Source organism: Cyprinus carpio, unplaced genomic scaffold (assembly GCF_018340385.1).
Source record: "Cyprinus carpio isolate SPL01 unplaced genomic scaffold, ASM1834038v1 S000006466, whole genome shotgun sequence".
NCBI lineage: Eukaryota > Metazoa > Chordata > Actinopteri > Cypriniformes > Cyprinidae > Cyprinus > Cyprinus carpio.
Window position 1 is genome coordinate 372823 of NW_024879145.1, and position 22096 is coordinate 394918.

The window sequence follows — 22096 nt, forward strand, 5'->3', positions numbered from 1 at the left end:
GGTGAGTAAATCATGAGGTAATCCACATTGGCACATTGTACATTCCGGAAACCTGCAGTTGGTGAGCGTCAGGCACTTTATGATAACATCAAAGAGGCACAAAATCACTTCCCTGAACTTTAACTTTCACTTTTAATCTTTGTTGACTGAATGCTGTTAATTAAACGATACAGTTAATGTCTGTTGATGATAATAAGACTTGAGTATAGTTAAAGCAGCGGCTCATAATCCTGGTCCTTGCGACCCCCACAACTCAAATTATCAAATAATATATAAATAAAAAATGTCAGTTCATATCATCAGCTTGTTAGAAGAGAACTCCATGCATGAACTCACTGTAAAATCTAATAAGTTGGGCTTACTTAAAAAAAGTATGCAAACTGATTGCCTTGAAAAAACTAAGTAAAGTGAAATAGGAATAGTATGTTGTACTGACAAATGCTTAGTTAGTATAGTTAACTTACACAAGAGTTCTAGTAACTAAAAAAGAACTGTAGGGGGTACTTGATCCTTTCATTTAGGTTTACTCACGACTTAGTATAGCTACTTACTGACTCCCAGAATTTATTGCGCAGAATAAATTATGCAGTTGCTTTGTTTTACAGTTGTTGTTTTTATTTGCCAATTTTATTTGCTGTCTTGTGTCAGTAGTAGCACAACAAAAAGAGCAAATAAAATGGCTATTGTTACAATTAATGAAAATAAATTAAACTTTATTGTTAACATTGTTGTGATTCACGTGATGAATGTTTAAGTCTGTGTGTGACTTCAGCATATTACCACACACTATTTAAGGATTATATAAAAAGCATATGAAGGTATTTATGAAAAATAAAATCTCAAAAATGTCATTATTAAACGCACACAGAAAAATGCTTTCATTAAAAAAATAGGTCATTTTATAAAAGCAATCTATTTATTATTTCTCTTTGAAATCAAATAACTCCGATTTCATGATGCATTGCTGCATTGAAAGAGAAAAAATTATAGTAACATAAGTGAAGTTTCAAGTGCCCAACCAAAGGGAACGCTAATCACTATAATGGTGAGCTAAAAAAAAAAAAAAACGGCAATTAGCAACATATTAGTGCACTGCTGCCTCCCACTGGTTTATTAATGTCATTGGTTCCACTTGAATATTTTAAGTAAGTGTCACTCAAAAACAGTAAGTAAATTGTTTTATTTGCCTTGAAAGTAGCTGAAACTTAATAAAACCTAGTAAGTATAACAACTAAGTAAAGATAACTAATTAAATCTAAGTAAGGTAAACTATTGGATTTTACAGTGCTGTGTTCCGATTGACAGAGTCCCTACACAGTGTTCACTGTTCTCTACTCCCTGCACACAGGAAATAGGCTGAAGGTTACTTCACTTAAGAACATGGATTTGCACTACACCACTGCCTGCAGCATCTTCACACACAGACAATTTACTACAGAAGTGTGAAGGGTTATTTAACAGTAATCATAAGATTTGCATAGAAGTCATGTCTTGTACACTTTAATGCGCTTTGAATGGAACACATACACTCCTTTTGGACTGGAATCATGGCAGAATATCCTGTGATGTCCACTTCCTAGGGAACTTACGGTCAAATGGAACAAACTGAAGTGATAAGAGAAACATACATAATGTGCAAAATAGGGGATTACGAGGACCGGGATTATGAACCGCTGCCTTAAAAGCGTAGTTTACCCCTAATTAAACTCCTTTCAAAATTTCCTTAACTTCAAGCTGTTCCAAAACCATAATACTTTTGTTTATTACGAAACACAAATGAAGACATTTTTAATGAAAACTGAGAGGTTTCTGTTTTTCCATTAAAAGTTCAGAACACAAAAATAATTGAAATTTAAAAAGTGTTATAAAAAGCATTGTTAAACTTATCCATATGAATTGAGTGGTTTAGTTCAAGTCTTGTGAAAAGATAGTATTGCTTTATGTGATGAACAGATTTAATTTAGGCTTTTGGTAGACCCTTTTGGATCTTCAAAGTTTTGGAGATGTGGACTTTGAATGGAGGGACAGAATCATTCAGGTTTCATAAAAATATCTTAGTTTATGTTTCAGAGATGAATGAAAGTCTTTGTAATCTTTGTAATGATGTTACGGTGTGCACTTGACTTTTTAAAGCATGTCTGAAATGCTGTTTTGCCTTTTGCCAGTATCAGCAGGAGGAAGAGACAGAGTTCAGTATCTCCAAATCCCAGTGGTGTGTCAGTGAAGAGCAGCAGATCCATGGATAAACCCCTTAGATTCAGTGATAGATCAGTGACCTTTGGGCGTCTGTAAGTATGAACATTTAAATCTCAGATTTATTAAACTATACAAAATATGCAACATATGCACTTCATGGGTGCAGATTTCTCATGGTCTCCAGCGGTCCCTGTAACCACTGTCATTGTCGTTTTTCCTGCTCTTGTCTTTTTCATGGGCTGATCAGATCTGTACCATCCTACTATCAAGCCCACATCAGGCAGAACAAAAATGAAACAGTCCTGCAGACACACACACTGGAAACTGGAGACCTGCAGAGAGTCAAAGAGCAGCACAAAACCAGAATGAAGAACACGTATGTGAGATTGTTTGAGGGAATCAAACTCCAAGAGAATGAAACCCTCCTGAACAGGATCTATACACAGCTCTACATCATAGAGGGAGAGAATGAAGGGGTGAATGAAGAACATGAGGTTTTACAGATGGAGAAAACAGCCAGAACAAAACACTCACAAGACACTCCAATCGACTGCAATGACATCTTTAAAGTTCCAAATGAAGCAGGATGTGAGGAGAAAGACCAAATCAAGACTGCTCTTACTAAAGGCATTGCTGGAATCGGAAAAACCATCTCTGTGCAGAAGTTTATTCTGGACTGGGCCGAGGGAAAAGCCAATCAGGATGTAGATTTCATGTTTGTGCTTCCATTTCGAGAGCTGAACTTGATCCGAGATCATCAGTACAGTCTTCACAGACTTCTGCTGGACTTTCATCCTGAACTTCAAGATCTGGACTCAAAGATTTATGAGGAGTGTAAAGTTGTGTTCATCTTTGATGGTCTGGATGAAAGCAGAATCACACTGATGTTTTCAGACGCTCAGAAAGTTTGTGATCTGACTGAGACTTCATCAGTGGGTGTGTTGATGTCAAACCTCATGAAAGGGGAGCTGCTTCCCTCTGCTCTCATCTGGATCACCTCCAGACCAGCAGCAGCCAATCAGATCCCCTCCGAATACATCAACCGTCTGACAGAAATTCAGGGATTCAATGAACCTCAGAAGGAGGAATATTTCAGGAAGAGAATCAGTGACCAGCATCAAGCCAACAGAATCATCTCACACATCAGAAGAGCAAGAAGCCTCCACATCATGTGCCACATTCCCGTCTTCTGCTGGATCTCATCCACTGTGCTTCAGAAGCTCCTGGAAGAAGATCTGAGTGCAGAAATCCCTCAAACTCTGACTGAAATGTACATCCACTTCCTGCTGATTCAGATCAACATGAGGAAGCAGAAATATGAAGAGAGAGATCCAGAGAAACTCCTGCAGTCCACCAGAAAAGTGATTGTGAAACTTGCTGAAGTGGCTTTCAAACAGCTGATGAAGGGCAATGTGATGTTCTATGAGTAGGACCTGATTGAGAATGGCATAGATGTCACTGATGCCTCAGTGTATTCTGGGATTTGTACTCAGATCTTTAAGGAGGAATCTGTGATTCATCAGAGGAAAGTCTACAGCTTCATTCATCTGAGCGTTCAGGAGTTTCTCGCTGCCTTCTATGTGTTTTACTACCATATATGCAGCACTACAGAAGTAAGTTTTGATTCACTGCATAAATTCCATGAAAGAGTAGTTGATAAATCCCTTGAGAGTGAGAATGGACAGCTGGATCTGTTCCTGCGGTTCCTGCTGGGCGTCTCACTGGAGTCCAATCAGAGACTCTTACAGGAACTAATGTCACACACAGAGAACAGCTCAGAGAGCATCAGGAGAACCACACAGTACATTAAAGAGAAGATCAAACATGGACATGGACTCTCCACTGAAAGATCCATCAATCTGTTTCTCTGTCTGCTGGAAGTGAAAGATCAGACTCTGTCCAGAGATATTCAGGTGTTTGTGAAATCTGACAAACACTCAGAGAAGAATCTCTCTGCTGCTCACTGCTCAACAATTGCCTACATGCTTCAGATGTCAGAGGAGGTGCTGGATGAGCTGGACCTCCAGAAATACAACACATCAGATGAGGGAAGAAGAAGACTGATACCAGCTGTGATCAACTGCAGAAAAGCGTTGTGAGTATCTATGTATGTTTACAAACTATTTGTGTATGTAAGTATATTTTATGCTACAATGTCATCAAGAAGTGCTCAGTTTGGTACTAATCAAAGAAAAATACTTTTTAGTTAACCCAAACTTTAGCTGTAGAAACACTGTATGAGAGTACAGCAGCCATTATCAGCTGTTGCTGGTTTGGCACATCTGTTCATAAATCTCTTTAAAATTATTATCTGCACTCCTTCAGGTTTGCTTGCTGTAATCTTGCTGCTCAGAATTGTGAAATTGTGGCATCCGCTCTACAATCCTCAAACTCTGTTCTGAGAGAGCTGGATCTGAGTAACAATGACCTGCAGGATTCAGGAGTGAAGCTGCTCTCTGGTGGACTGAAGAGTCCAAACTGTCAGCTGGAGATACTGAGGTATTTAAGAGCATTATAAATATTAACCCTCTGGGGTCGGCAAATGCGCCAGCCCATTTTGTGGCATTTTTTTCTGATAACGCCAAAAAGAACCTAAATTACTCTGTCAATTTTGATTGTACACCATACTTGGCCACACGTCACTTCAGAATTGAAGTGAACATATTGTTTATTTTGAATAAGTGGGTAGGATGATTTTCACATCATTTCATAGCAAAAACTCTAATCTACCACATCCAGTTCTCAAAAGCCTTGTGAACGAATGTTATGTATGTGTTTCATGGCCTTATTTCAGTGAATTAAAAAATTTAGTTTTTCACTAATCACGCATAAACCTTGTTTTCTCAAAACACAAACATGTACATGCAAGTTGCTCACATATTTTTGTAGCACAGTTTGTGCTGAATACAGTGTAATCAGACTTTAGCCATTAACCCTCAAAGACAGAGACAGCCACCTGTGGCTAAAAATAGCTATTGTTCTTAAATGTTTAATAACAACTTAAAACAAATTTAGCTTTTTAGATATATATCATTTGTCTTATTTGGACATTCAGATGATCTGTAGTGTATGTGATTATGTCATCATATTGTGACAACATTGATTTGTCAGAAGAATCCAATGCATTTCATTCCTCTGAGCCAAACAGGAATGATTGTTGATGCTTAGTCCCACCCCCGTGCCCAGATTTGTTCAAACTGTCCCATATTCAACCAATAAACATAGGTTTGGGTCTTTAGAACCACCATTTAGGATTATTCATTGGAAATTTGAACAGACGCAAAGTGAAAGTAAAGTCTGTCATGCATGCATGAAAACAAAAACAAAATAACACATTGGCATGAGAGAACTTTCTGAAAAAGCCCAGTACTTTGTACTTTGTACTAAAGTACGTTGACATAAAACAAACCAAAAACAAGGATGAAACAGTGGTACATATTGGATAAAGCACTGAAATGTATGTCTTCTTGTTGCTAGGCGATGTCCCGGGATAAAATCAATTCCGATGCAGAGTACAGCCAGCGTATTAATCATTTATATTATGTATATTTTGATGTAAATAATTTTTATATAGTTCATAAAGATCATTTTCACTATCTTTTTCTGGTGCACTCTGTATATTTCTCACTCATTTTGTGTGTAGTTTGTGAATCATTGGCACTGTTTGTCTTTTTGTTGCAGAAGACAATTTGTACAATTGTATTCACTAAATAGCTACACAGTTTGTGTTTTTTGTTGTTCATACTCAGATTGAAAATATATTTCTCTGAAAAAATAGTAACTTTTTTACTGTTTTTTGTTATTATATAGCTCCCCAAACATTTTTTTTGGACACATCTATATTGTAAGTAAACTAAATAGACCTATTTTTCACTGAAAAGCGCCTATAACACTATTGTAATAAATGGCTATAACTTGCTTGGGGAATGGTATATGTAGACAAAAATTTTTTTTGAAAGTGTAAAACATCCAGATACACCTTTCTAAAGAAAAAAAATCCAAACTTCAGGAGTTTCTGTTTGAGTACACAGTAAAAAAAAAACAATTATTGCTTGCGTTTTCTTAAAATTCTGGAAATTAATTTATTCTTAGAGAAAAGAAAAGGAAAAGTGGGACTTTAAATTAGCTAGACTGAAACTTCAAGTTCTCCTGTTTATAATGATATATGCCACTTGATGCTGATTGGTAGAATAGGTCTTAAAACAAAGAAAATTGCAGGCGTGTCAGGTGCCCAAAAATGTAGCAGTGTTGAAGTAACTCACTGAAGCAGAGTTAAAGTAAATGAGATAATTAGCTGATTAATTAAGTGATGATTGACCATTATTGAAGACACCTGATGTTAACAAACAGAATTACCAAAGGAGAAAATCAATTTCCGTCTCACCATTATAGTAGTCAGTGTTTGTGTTAGTTGGGATCTTGACCCTTCAATTTTTGATAATTGATTTTGTTTAGCTCCTGTAACTGAGTTATAACAGCCAGACAACTTAAAAGCAAAAGCCATCAAGTGTTGATGGTTATGTTTGAACATGATCAGTATTTGATGTGAATAACTGAACTTATTTAGAGGCTAGTTTGAGTTATGTTTTCTTTTCAAATTTTGACAGCCTTGTGATTCCACAGCAAGTGATTTTGTATTTTCTATACATTTCGGAAGGTTTTCTAACAAGCTATTCTGATATTTAAAAAAAAAAAAACTTTTGAAGAAGTCTTTTGTTTAGGCACACACAGACATTAAGAATCAGCATATGAATCTCAACAATGGTGACAAACAGTATATTCAAATAATTAAAAAAATTTTTTTTTTTTTAAATAGAAAAATTGAGAGAATAAAATTATTTACAAAGACAATTCAGCTCATAATTTATTCATGCCACAATGATGGGAACAATGGATTCATCTGAATTTTTTTTTTTGTTTGTTTTTGATCAAAGTAAATTTTAAAACCATTTGATTATCACCATCACATCTGATTATGCCAGATCTTAAATTGCTCAACATAAAAACATAACCAACACCACACGATCACTTTTCCTTTGGTTGTTATAACTCAAGTACAACAGCCAAACAAATCCTAATATTAAGAATGTAAGGGTCGAGATCACAACTAATGCAAACACTGACCACTATAATGGTGACTTACAATTTTGATTTTCTCCTTTGTTAATTCTGCTTGTTAACATCAAGTGTCTTCAGTAATGATCAATCATCACTTAATTTATCACCTTATTATCTCATTAACATTTAATCTTCTTCAGTGTTACTTCAACACTGCTTCAGTGTTTATATGAGTCCACACTCATTGTTAAATTAACATTGGGGATTTTGTTGTGTACTAAACTGTGAGGGAATATTTCGTTTGGGTGACTTCAGATTATTTGTTAATCTAGCCACTGGGCAGTGCCGGCCCTACCTAATAAACAATACAAGCGGCTGCATAGGGCCCCCATGGCCACCAAGGGGCCCCATGTCAGGAGTTCAGACAGCAATCATGGGAGTAAGGCGAGATGATGGTGGAGATGGCAACAGCAGAGCTGAGCTGGAGCGTTCTCTGAAGCTGTACTTCCATTGGAATTAATTAAAAACGTTCGTGAACAAGCTGTAAGTGTCTGACATGCAAATTATGCTGCAAACAATATCTAGGCTGTAATTAGTATGCACACTATAATAGGATGTGTAGTTATAGCCATCTTCTAGCTCTGTATCATGCTTGAAGAAAATTGTGGTTTCTGTTTGCGCTTTCATTTGAACATTGAGAGAGAAGCCTACTTTGAGTATGGTTGCACTTAAGAAATAACTGTTCCTTTTTTATTATTATCATTATTATTATTGTTTAGTTCTATAATCAATTTGAGAAAAAAAGTTCAGATAGGAGGTCAAACAAGTACAATACTATAGGTCTGAAGAGACTCATGAAATCATACAAAAGAAAATAATTCACAGTCAGAAAGCAGAACTGAGATGGCATTTATTGCAATATTAGTTCAAACATTTCAAATGCACCTGCAGACTATTTTTCCAGGCATGTTTTTCATCACTGAAGATTTCTTAAAATAGTATAAAAATATTGTCTAGTCTCTTAGTGAACCCTATCTCTTGTCTCGTCTCAGATTTTTGCCTTCACTTTGATGTTGCCTTATTCTGCTTCAACATGTTTACACTTATGTTTGATTATTTTTACATTATAATCTGGCCTGTCATGCCAGCCCGGAAAATTAATTCTTCTTCTATTATTAATTATTATGTTCTCTAATGTATTTTCCATAAATAGGTGTTTTTGCTTTAAGCATTTATCTCACTGAATTTTGATACATTTCTCTAAAGCAATCGTTAAACTCTTTAATTTAAAATGTTAAACTCTTTAGTTTTAAAAGTTTGCTTAAATGGGTTGTTGACATGACATGGCATTTTCACTGTCACACAAGAAAAAAAAAATAATAATATTGCCATCATTTAAAATGTATTTGTCTTACATGGACCCATTGTTATAAAAACTGAAAGAAATAAAGAATAAAAAGCTTTGTATTATTATTATTTACATTTTTGAGTACTTTTATAAATTAAAAAGAAAAGCATACAATTTTTAGTAAATACCTCAGGCATAATTTTACAACCCAGAAAGCAACATATTGTCGGCCTAGATCTGGCCCACATCTGGCACATGTGGAATGATGATCTGGCCCACATGTAGCGTGGAATGATGGCACTTGGGCGGACCACTCCTGTTTGCCAGATCTGGGCCACAAGCAGGCCATAGCAATGCCACATGTCAGCCAAGAGCAAAGAAATAAACCACACTGGATCTTATCTGAGCCAAAAAACTTCATATGTTATTTATAGAGTCCTCTCAGCTTGTCTAAGCTTGTTTACAAGTAAAATCACTGAAGGAAAGAAGAGGACAGAAAAAAAAGAGATGAACAGAAACACAACTGATGAAATCAATGAAATCAACTGAAGATAAAAGACATTAAATCTTGCAAGATCTCAGCAGAGGAGGATTAAACAACTCCACAAACAGCCTCACCAGCTTCAAATATCACTAACCAGACTGACTTTATGTTAGAGATCTACAGAAGTTCTTATTGAAGATTAACAGGGGTTAAATCTAATATTTGTTGAATTTGAAGTCACCATAATGGTGATTGGTGTTTCCATTAGCTGGGCTCTTAACTCTTATTATTAATCCTTCGTTTTCTGTGCCAGTTTGTTAGACACATTTGCAGTATGTGATAGTTTGTTGTTGATGGTTTTACAATAGTGATGGGATTTATGGCTCTTTGAGGGGATCCGGATCTTCGCGATCCGTTCCTTTCAAAGAGCCGTTCAAAAGAACGGCTCTTTTGGCTCTTTTTAAATAAGAAGCCAGCTTGGGGGCATCTCAGTTTATCCTGGAAATAATCACTGGGAGGAATGATGAGGTGAGATTTGTAGTCAATTAATTAAAACTCAGATATCACACACCAATATCTGAGTTTGAATTATTCTGAAATATTGATTATTACCTCATTTGTCATGTGTGGAATATATTCCATAGGGTTGCACAAATCCCTCTGCTTAGACAGTGAAATCTCTATTTTGGATTTACCTTTAGTACAAAGTGTGTGTGTGTGTGTGTGTGTGTGTGTGTGTGTGTGTGTGTGTGTGTAAAGCTATGTTGACTTATGTTATTCATACAATACCTACCCACTATACATCAAAAACAAAGCCGGCTGCAATGAATTTCTGTGCAAAACAACAGCTTTTACTACAAACACTTCCACACAAGAACATTGTTATCACACAAGAACATTTTGATAGAAAACAAAAAATATTTAAAGTAGATTAAAATTAGACAGAGGCACGCAGGGTTTTTTTCCACTGGAGTACTCACGTGAAGGATGCGTGCACAACTAATAACTAATATCATCACGCTATAAAGGTTTGGCCTGCGCTGGGTGCGCCCCTCCCCCTATAACTGTTCTGTCTCGCGGAGGAGCTCATTTGTGTGCATCTGTGTGAAACACGCATAGGAAAAAAGAACGACAGAAAGAACGGCTCCCCTCACATCACAAAAAGCTACTAAAAGACCCAACAACAAAACAGCAAAAATATTAAATAAATGAATGAACCAAAGTTAGAATTAAAGTAAATAATAGGACAATTCATTCATGCTGTGAGTTTTGTAGTGTGGTACCCAGCATGGATTGCAACATTAAACTTTATATTGCCACCATTGTTGAGGTTCACGTGTTGATTTATGATGACTTTGTGCATTAGTGCATTTTAGCGTTTTGTTTTTTAAATCTTTAACTGGTTCTGTTGTACTATTAATATTATGCTGCAGTTTTACACAGCATATCTATTATTGGTACAACACAATCGTTATAGTCAAATTACATTAATGAACACCAATAGCTGACTATCATCAGCTGAAGTCATTTTGCTTTTGTTATTGCAAATGTGTTTGATAAATACACCATCACAACAGCCAATAAAAATGAGCTAGCAGTAATAAGAAATAATATCTAACAGAAATATAGTCAGTCTGGTTGGTAACAATTGAAAGCTGGAAATGCTGTTTGTGGAGCTATTTAATCCTCCTTTGCTGAGATCTTCAGAGATTTAATGTATTTTATTTTCAGCTGGATTCATCCAAGGCTGTGGCTGCAGTCAGTTGTTGTGTTCCTGTTCATTTATTTTTTTCTGTCATCTTATTTCTTTCAGTGATTTTGCTTGTTAACAAGCTTAGACAAGCTGAGAGGACTCTATAAATAATATACACAGATTTTACACAGATTTTTGTGGCTCGGATAGTGTGGTTTATTTCTTTGCTCTTGGCTGACATGTGGCATTGCTATGGCCTGCTTGTGGCCCAGATCGGACAAACAGGAGCAGTACACCCAAGTGCCATCATTCCACGCAACAACTGGGCAAGATAATAAGCACAGTTATGATCGACAAGACACGGACGAATCAGGTCTCTCAGGAAGTGTCTATTTTAGTAATTGGCAATCATTTTTTCATCCATATATTTCTAAAAACATATGAACTTGATGCATGATGTCACTGAAAATTTTGTCCTCCGGTGTGACACCATATCCTGTTTTTAAACTCCATGGGCAACTTTAATTAGTTGAAGGAAAAGTGTTTTACAAAAAAAAAAAAAAAAAAGTCAACCTACCCAAATCAATTTTCCCTATCTATGTCTTGAAAGATAAATATATTGAGTAAAACAAATTTGTAAAACTTTACAATTAGGTGTCAGTGTAGGATGTGTACATTGGGATGGCATGCGGGTGGTAAGGTGAAACTGTATGGGGGCCCCTTTTGAAAATCTGCTTAGGGCCCCCAAAACACAAGGGCCGACGCTACCACTGGGCTAAATAGAAACTTTGGATTGTTTTGGTTATTTTCTATGAGTTTGCATATATGCTTAGCCCTGGCAGCTATTAGAGCCTGTTTATAGCTGTACATATTAATTTTCCATGCAATTCTAAAAATTCCAAGTTAGTTTTTTTTTTTTCCATTTGCGCTCAAGATTACGAGTTTCTTTTTTGAGATAATGGGTATTACTGTTGTACCATGGTGCAGTACATTTTTTAAAGGGGTGGTTGATTGCGATTTCACTTTTTTAACATCTTTTAGTGTGTAATGTTGCTGTTTGAGCATAAACAAAGTTATGACACTGAAAGTTCAATGCAAACAGAAATATCATCTTTTAAAATTATGGCAGTTTAATGTATACAAAAACGGCTGGTATGAATGAGCTACGTTTCCAGGTTTGTGACATCATCTGGCTAAAGTCAGATGTAGTTCTTAGGCTTGTTTGAGATGCGCCTTGCCTCACCTGAAATGTAGACGAGAGTAGGCGGCTGCAGTAAGGGGAGGGGTCAAAAAAGACCTTTGAAGTCGGACACTTCCTGAATCTCGCTGTTTTGTCACCTTTAAACGTCAGCAATGGAGGAGATCGCGTTCGCGTTTTTTATCGCAGACGAAGTGGATGTATTCGAAATACCACTGTTTTGTCATCATACAAACAAATTTCTTCCACCATCTCAACACAAAAGAATAAATCCATAATAATGTTTGCAAACAAGCAGGTTTCTGCCACCATTTCACGTCCATAGTATTTTTCCATACTATGCAAGTCAAAGCTGTTTTGTCAAGTCAAGTCAAGTCATCTTTATTTATATAGCGCTTTAAACAAAAAAGATTGCATCAAAGCAACTGAACAACATTAATTAGGAAAACAGTGTGTCAATAATACAAAATGACAGTTAAAGGCAGTTCATCATTGAATTCAGTGATGTCATCATGCAGCTCAGTTTCCGTTTAAATGGTATCTGTGCAATAATTTGCAATCAAGTCAACGATATCGCTGTAAATGAAGTGTCCCCAACTAAGCAAGCCAGAGGCGACAGCGGCAAGGAACAAAAACTCCATCAGTGAGAGAATGGAGAAAAAAACCTTGGGAGAAACCAGGCTCAGTTGGGGGGCCAGTTCTCCTCTGACCATACGAAACCAGCAGTTCAATTCCTGGCTGCAGCAAAGTCAGGTTGTGCAAAAGAATCATCTGTTTCCTGTGGTCTTGTCCCATCTGAGACAAGGTCTTTACAGGGGATCTGTCTCTGGGGCTCTAGTCCTGGTCTCCGCTGTCTTTCAGGGCTGTAGAGGTCCTCTCTAGGTGCAGATCCACCATCTCCTCCTGATACATACTGGATCCGGGTGACTGCAGTGACCATCTGACTTGGATACAGACTGGATCTGGTGGCCACGGTGACCTCGGAATAAGAGAGAAACAGACTAATATGAGCGTAGATGCCATTCTTCTAACGATATAGCAAGTACATCGGGTGTTATGGGAAGTGTTCCCGTTCCGGTTTACCTAATTAATGCAGCCTAAAAATCCTTTAACGGATTTGGATATTAGAAGTGTATTAGTATGTTATGTGTAAGGCCAGGTTAAAGAGATGGGTCTTTAATCTAGATTTAAACTGCAAGAGTGTGTCTGCCTCCCGAACATGGTTAGGTAGGTTATTCCAGAGTTTGGGCGCTAAATAGAAGGATCTGCCGCCCGCAGTTGACTTTGATATTCTAGGTATTATCAAATTGCCAGAGTTTTGAGAACGGAGCAGACGTGGAGGACTATAATGTAACAAGAGCTCGTTCAAATACTGAGGTGCTAAACCATTCAGGGCTTTATAAGTAATAAGCAAGATTTTAAAATCTATACAATGTTTGATAGGGAGCCAGTGCAGTGTTGACAGGACCGGGCTAATATGATCATACTTCCTGGTTCTAGTAAGAACTCTAGCTGTTGCTAAAAAAACATTTTGGACTAACTGGAGTTTGTTTACTAAGCGTGCAGAACAACCACCCAATAAAGCATTACAATAGTCTAACCTTGATGTCATAAACGCATGGATTAACATTTCTGCATTTGACATTGAGAGCATCGGCCGTAATTTAGATATATTTTTGAGATGGAAAAATGCAGTTTTACAAATGCTAGAAACGTGGCTTTCTAAGGAAAATAGCACACCTAGGTTCCTAACTGATGACGAAGAATTGACAGAGCAGCCATCAAGGCTTAGACAGCGTTCTAGGTCATTACATGCAGAGCTTTTTTGAGGCCCTATAATTAACACCTCTGTTTTTTCAGAATTTAGCAGTAAGAAATTACTCGTCATCCAGTTTTTTATATCGACTATGCATTCCGTTAGTTTTTCAAATTGGTATGTTTCGCCAGGCCGCGATGAAATATAGAGCTGAGTATCATCAGCATAACAGTGAAAGCTAACACCGTGTTTTCCTGATGATATCTCCCAAGGGTAACATGTAAAGCGTGAAGAGTAACGGCCCTAGTACTGAGCCTTGCGGTACTCCATACTGCACTTGTGAACGATATGATATAGGACGATGTGGGCCCTGGCATTGTGGCAGCAGCCGAAGAACTCTCACAGGAGGAAGAGGGTGAGCTGGGCCCACAGGCTTTGGTGGTTGTGGGGCCTCCGTTTAGACGTGCACTGGCGGTTTAGCAAATCACAACACACTGGGCCCTCTGGTGGCCGGCCCGGTATGGAGAACCACAAGGCTCAGTACTAGGACCATTGCTTTTCAACCTGTGCATGCTGCCATTGTGAGATGCCATTACGAAACATGGTGGCAGTTTTCACTGATATGCTGATGATGCTCTATATATTGTTACTCGGTGTGTCCTTTTATCTTATACCCATGTTGAGGCATATTCTCCTGATAACCCCGAAAAGAACTTAAATCACACATCCACATTTAAAAACACATAATAGAGCAACACACATCAATCGAATCTGTAAGGGGTCTACTTTTATTTGTATACACACATAATAACAACAAAACTTGGGGGGGAATCCCACTTACGTATCAATTCATGGTTGCTCTGTCAAGTCTTTGTTGTCAGTTAAGAACCTGAGTGTGCTCTCTGATAGAAATCCTTCTTTTGAAAGTCACATTTCCAGCATTCATAGAACTGCGTTTTTCCATCTTAAAGGGGTCATCGGATGCTACATGCACTTTTACAAGTGGTTTGAACTGAAATGTGTGTTGGCAGTGTGTGTACACAACCACCCTATAATGATAAAAATCCACCCAGTGATTTTTTTTTTTTATCTGCTTAAATCATTTTCCCTTTATCAAATCGAGCCGATCTCAGATGCCTGTCTGTGTGACGTAACAAAGACAGGCCCCTCCCACGATAGTTTGATTGACAGTGATGTTTCAGCACAGACTGGACATAGTTGGGGTAGCTCTAGCCTGGAGCAATGGGCATGCCAAAGGTGGGGGCATGTCGAAAGGTGGGGGGCGTGCCAAAAGGTTTCTCATTGGTGAAACGAATGGTAGGGGGTGTGCCAAAAGGTAATGCGAAAGCTGGCTGTTTAAAAAAAAAAAAAAAAAAAAAAAAAAAAAAAAAAAGCTGGCGAGCCATATTCTCTTAATCGCAGATTAAAAGGAAGCCATAAATTCAACATAATCCTATAAAACCAAATTTAATTTTTCCAAGGTAAAAACAGCGTTAATGATATTAAGAATATTATTTTAAATTACTTTTGAAACTACCTTCAAAAATTTTACTGACGTCATCACCACCGCAACTTTAGGTCTTGATTTATCAATAATCAAAAACAAATTACAATTATTTTTCGGGAATACAAATGTCTCTTAACACGGTTAGTCGCACTAGCTGTTCTTAAGTTAAAGTCAAAAGTTGTATTTGTTAACATTAGTTAATGCACTGTGAAGTGAACTAATAAGAACAAACAACAAACAGCTGTATTTTTATTAACTAACAAAGTTTAATAAATACTGTATCAAATGTATTGCTAATAGTCAATGTTAGTTAATACATCAGTGTCAACAAATGAAACCTTATTGTAAAGTGTTACCCTTGAAAACTATGTTTTGCCTGATAGAGAAAAATATATAGTTGACAAAACCACTAAATTATAAAATGTAAAAATTATTCAGAAGAGTTTAGTAACCTTATGTTAAGTGACATAAGCAAACAGACACAGCTTTATCCACTAAAACATTTATTTAGCTTTCAGTTTCAGTCACCAATTCAAGTAAAAAAAAAAGATAGATAGATAGATAGATAGGTAGATAGATAGATAGATAGATAGATAGATAGATAGATAGATAGATAGATAGATAAACCACTCATTTATTCATTCTGTAGTAGCAGTCCACAGAACAGAATCCAGCAAACTCTTTGTCTGAATAGAAAGCTGTGAAGACCCCCTTCTTTCCATGGCTACAATATCCACTGGAGTTTTTGTAGATGTATCCACAGCCATCACACCTGCTGAGCTCAAACTCTCTTTGTAGGTCTTCCTCACATCTGGACTGACAGACTTCCAGTCAATGATACCTACACAAGAAAAAAACAAATGTTGAGAGATTCAAACAAAAAGTAACCAATAAGTAGAACTAAATATAAAATAAAAAGACTGTGAGTGTTGTCACTAGCAGTAGCGCAAGTTTCTGAGAGTGCAAGTCTGACAGTGCAAGTGCAAGTCTGCAGCCAGACCCTTCTCCATTATATTATAATATAATTGTACTGCTGACTCTTCACTGAGACAGTCATTTTTGTTACCAAAAGTACATATGCTTCCTGTGCATGTTTTCTAAAAGAATGGAATCACAAAAAAGGTGACTGGCATTCATCCCTATTATAGGTTATACTAATTATTGGTTCATGTGCATGTACAACTCCAACATGTTGGATTAACTTCAAAAGATTGAATGTCCTTCGAGTGCACTTTGGGCAATGGTACAGTTGAGGCATGAGGATCTAATACAAATGGCGAATCATTCAGAGTAAAGTTACTGGCAGTGCTTGTCTCCCTCTCCCACAATGTTGACAATGTGCCTCTGAAGGAAAGTCAGTGTCTTTCTCATGTATGTTGGATATGCAATGTTGAAAGCAAAATGCTGGTGCACTGGCACATGTCTATTCCATCTACTGTCACCACACTGAGCCCTGCTCCTATGATTGCCATTTTCCAGTCAGTATCCATCAGTTGTATGGTAGGAAAGGGTGTAGCAGGGTCCCCCTACATAAAAAAAATAAATAAATAAAAATAAACGCTTTTCAAATTCTGTTACATACTCTTTGGCTCAGACAGTGTAGCTACATACAGTACAGAACTGCAAAAACAATTAGAAGGCTAATTTATAAGGGTCACAATATACAATGCATTTCATGTTCTTGTATACTGATAAATCTTGCATTGTTTTCTAAAACTATTGTTTTAATTTTTTAACAGATGGGCTAAAAAGGTACAGAAGAATAAAATATTACAAGAAAAGATTTGAAACAAGATATTTTACAGTTAATGATTTATTTTACTATACTCACTCCAGCAGGTGTTCTTAAGTATGGGTATTTTTTTTGTACATCCTCCACAGACATTCCTTCCGTGCTTTCTCAGCGTCTCCAGGAGAATGTTCCTGTCGTGTGGTCTTTGACAGTCCAGGTGTCTGGATGTGTTTTCTGATACTCACTTTGTAGCACATTCACATGGGCCTCAACAGACACTGAATCCTCCCCAACACAAGTTTCCTTCATCAGAACAACAGAAACAGATCATGCTTAGACCCTGACAGATATGAGATACATCTGAATACTTATTGAACAAGGTGCTTTAGATATAAAAAATAATAAAAACATTGAACTGCATAAACATTAAGATGATAGTCAGGCAGTAAAAAAGTGGAGTACATACAAAAAAAGATTTAAATATCTGTAGTACAGTATCTTCCTTACATGGACCTGCACTAAGTGAAAATGTAAAATTGATTAACAGTGCAAAAAGAAATTATGCATATGGTAGTGTGCTTACATATGCTACAATAACCTGCAAGTGGTTTAAATTTCCAGTTTAGGGATGTGTCAGGTGTGCTTAAAACACAAATTTGACTGTTTGTCATTTTCCAGCAAATAAAGATTACAATATATTGTTACTACAGTATTCTTAATATACATATTTGTGGTATATAAATAAAAAAAAAAATTATGATTAAAAACACAACATCTCATATCCCCCCCCTCCTCTTCTCTAAATAAAATAAATCAAATAAATATTTACCTACCGCTGATTGGCCAACACAGTAAAACTCCTTTTACCAATGAGAAACCTTTTTACACGCCCCTACCTTTTGGCACACCCATTGCTCCAGGCTGCAGCTACCCCCGTTTCGACTGGACTAGCATCTTATCTTAGACACACCCTGAGTGAGCTGTCATCAGTCTGTCATTGTTTCACAGACAAGAATGTCTCCTAAGCGATTGAGGTGGTCTGTTGTTGGATGTAATAATGAACATAGCAGACGTCATTTACTCCTGACATCTGATCCACTGAAGACGCAGTGGATTACATTTGTTTTTGAAGGGAATGCACACCCCCGATCTACCTAAATGTGTCTGTTTTCGTGCGAATCATTCGTGTTACAGCTTCACCAACAGAAGAAGTGAGTACACTCAAAAAATGATTTTAGTTGTTTGCTCAGTTTACTAAAATAAAATAAGCTAAAACAACATAAACCTTTAGTTTGTTATTCAGTTGTCATTTGCACTCAATTTTATTATGTTCAATGAAATTACATTTGTAAAATGTTAACTTAAACCACTGAAGTTAAGTTGGGCCTACATGAATCATTTATGTTGCATTGACTAAAGCTGGGCAGTGGATTTCTAGTTCCCAGCATACTTTGCGTAGGGATAGACCAGGAGAATAAATGTAGAAATTAAGTTGTTGTTTAATGTGTTTTTTGCTAAAGGGAAAGACATATTAAAGTTTGTGTTGTTTAGTTTATTTTTTTTGCATTTAAAAGAGTTTATGTTAATGATTATTTTTGAGGTTACCATTATGGTGAAGTATAGACTTTGTGGTTAGGCTATAGGCCACATATGCTGTAACTGTATTAATGTCATGAAAACATTTTTACGTGATCATTACTTGCATATGTTGAAAGTGTTATGCTGGCTGTTACACTCTCATATATGAGAATCTAAAGAAAAAATAAAATAAATCAGTTTGAGGACTAGCACATGATGTGCACAGTCTATATTGTCAGCATTTCTACTCTTCACAATCAAACGATCATAGAACATTTACATGTGTGTATGACAGTTATTGACAACCTAAGCACAAGCTCCCCTTTTCACCACAATGGTAACCAAAAAACAAAAAAAAAAAACATCATTTTATGTTGTTTGAACTCTTTTAAATGTTAAAAATAACTAAACATTAAAAACTTAAACTCTAACAGGCCTTTCTATTTTCATAAAAATGCATAAAACATGCTGAACAGCAACAGCACTGCTTGGATCAACAAGAGTGAATTATGTTCAGGGGAACATTCACAGAATATGTCCAGTGAAATTGTTGTGATCTCATTAAATTAGCATGAATTTTACCCGTCAGTACATTTAACTTAATTTAAGTTCAAATAAATCAGTTTAAATGCGTGGAAATGTGTGTCATAATTTTATTAAGTTAGACCAACAAGCTATTTTTTTGAGTGTATAAGGTTTTTTAATGAATCTCACCTTTCCTAATAATGTGCTAATAAGCAAGTTCCACGATAAATGCAGCTAAAGTAAATAGTCCTTCAGAGAGTAGCTCGGAAGAGGGGGAGGGGTCAGCTGAGCTCATTTGCATTTAAAGGAAAATGCTACAAAACAGTTTGCTCAGAAAGAGCTATTTTTGACAGGGTAAAAAGGGTGTTGTTTTACACTACCATTGAGAAATTTTAATCAAACTATGTTACAGACTTTTCATTAAGACCCTAAAGAATCATATCAACTTGTGGAAATTGGGGATCCGATGACCCCTTTAATAATCTCTAAACTACGACATAAGCTTTCAATGTCAAATGCAGAAAAGTACATTCATCCTTTGTGACCCTGGCTAGTTTATTGTAACGCCTTACTTGGTGGTTGCCCTGCAGGCTTAATAAACAAACTAAAATGCAGCAGCTAGAGTTCATAACAGAACCAGGAAGTACCATATTAGCCCAGTTCTTTCAACACTGCATTGGCTTCCTATTAAACATTTGTGATGTGATCGTAGAAGGAAGGAAGAAGCCAGAGTCAGCTTGGCTGAGGCTCATGGATTTTATTGGCAAGTTCACAGGGTTCAAGCAAACTCGGGCTCTCTGCGCTTCAAACAAAATCCAAAAGTTAATATCCACAGCCTTACGGCAGCTCTCCAAAGCTTATAATAGCACAGCTACAAGTCCTCAGTCCATTTCCAATCTCAGTCGCTTCCTGTTTCCCAATGGCTTATGCTGCTGCTCAGTGAAGCATTGTAGTCCTTCATGTACACTGTGATCTCAAAATTCTGGCAAGCTGAACATTCCTAGAATGTCAAATCAACTGCGGGCGGTAGATTCTTTTCCTATTTAGCACCCAAACTCTGGAACAGTCTTCCTAGCATTATTCGGGAGACAGGCACACTCTGTCAGTTTAAATCTAGGTTAAAGACCCATCTTTTCAACCAGGCATACACATAATACAGCTTCACATTTCTGTAATTAAAATTTTTCCAAAGATTGTTAGGCTGCATAAATTAGGTCAACTGTTACACTTCCCATGACATCCAATGTACGTGTTACTTGAGTAGCTTGAGTAGAATGGCAACTATGCTAATATTAGTTTGTCTGTCTCATACATATCCTGATGTTACCATAGTCACCTGACTCTGATATTGGGCAGAAAGGCCTGTGTATGATCTAGTCAACATGGGACAGTTCTACATCCTACAACATCTGGACAAACCCAGAACTTATGCAAGTATCCTGTATGTGGACATCAGTTCAGCCTTCAACACCATCACTCAATATATCCTTCAGGGATGTACCGGATTACCATCCATTTTTGCTTCTAACGCTTTTTTAACATTTTTGGGGGGGCTTTTTGCGGCAGATTTTTTTCAGAAGTGCGCCAGAGTGCACAGACTACATTGGAATCATGGAAGTATTTCGAAATATGTGAGCAGGACGTGAAGATTGCAATCTTCAATGTTAATCATAAGGACAAGTTAATCATGGAGGAACAACAGCCAAGAGAGTAACTTCTTAATGATATACAATTTAGATTTATTGCTTTGGCTTCATATGGAAATATGATACACAATTCAAAATTGCGGTGACCATACGTCTTCTTTTTCCCAGACATGTCTTCTTTTTGGACCCCCCCCAAAAAAATGTGTCTGGTCAGGATTTCTAAATCGCCCAAAATGTCCAGGATTCTGCTTTTGCTTTCTACATTCTTAATCCTGCTCCCGCTGAATTTCTGACCATTACCACCTGCTCCCGTGTTTTTTGTGTCCAGTTCCAGCCGCTCAAGCATGGCATATAATTTTCGTGCATCAGGGAGCCGCTATAGTAAAGGAAAAAAGCACCAGGCCCAGATTGTGCTACACCAGCTTGTCTGAAATCCTGTGCTGACCAGCTGGCCCCCATCTTCACACAGATCTTCAACAGTTCACTGGAGCTGTGTGAAGTCCCTTCATGCTTCAAACACTCCACCATCATCCCCATCCCAAAGAAACCCAAAATTACAGGACTAAATGACTACAGGCCTGTGGCTCTAACGTCTGTGGTCATGAAGTAATTTGAAAAACTGGTGCTGGCCCACCTGAAGGACATTACTGGACCCTTACTGGATCCTCTTCAGTTTGCCTACAGAGCAAACAGGTCCGTGGATGCCGCAGTAAACATTGGACTGCATTATGTTCTGCAACATCTAGACAGACCAGGGACTTATGTGAGGATCCTGTTTGTGGACTTCAGCTCGGCCTTTAACACGATCATCCCAAACCTCCTCCTGCCCAAACTAATTTATATTTATATTTTTTGTATTTTTTTTATTATGTGTTTTTTGTTCTGTCGCTGTCGCTGTCATTCTATTGCACTGTGGAGCTTCTGTCACGAAAACAAATTCCTCGTATGTGTGAACATACCTGGCAATAAAGCTCAATAATATTCTGATTCTATCAATATGTATATAATCTCTTTTGAATGAGCGCTCGCTGTTCACTTTCACTTTTGATTTTGCGATCACACGTGCTCTGTGTAAAGGAAGATCAAATAGTTGTCAGTGAGCTCAGGATCTGTTGAGCAGCAAATCTTCCAGCTTGATCTTGTCAGCCATATCTCCTCTCAACCTGTGATCAGTGAAATGTGACTTCTGCAGCTCGTGTTGGATGAAGGGAAGTCCGTGTTTTTTTTTCCATGGAATTGGGCTGCCTTTAAACTGTTGAATGGGGTTGATTTCCTTCCGAGGGTTAAAGGTTTGTGATTTTGTGAAGGATGGCCACTGGTAGGAAGCTTTTTAGCTGTATTTTTTATCAATATGCACAACAGTCACTGTAAAATA

General features: G+C 37.2%; 1 pseudogene; it reads left to right on the plus strand.

The window, feature by feature from the left end:
* The window catches only part of LOC109065629, a 150301-nt pseudogene that overhangs the window by 21754 nt on the left and 106451 nt on the right, over positions 1-22096 (plus strand).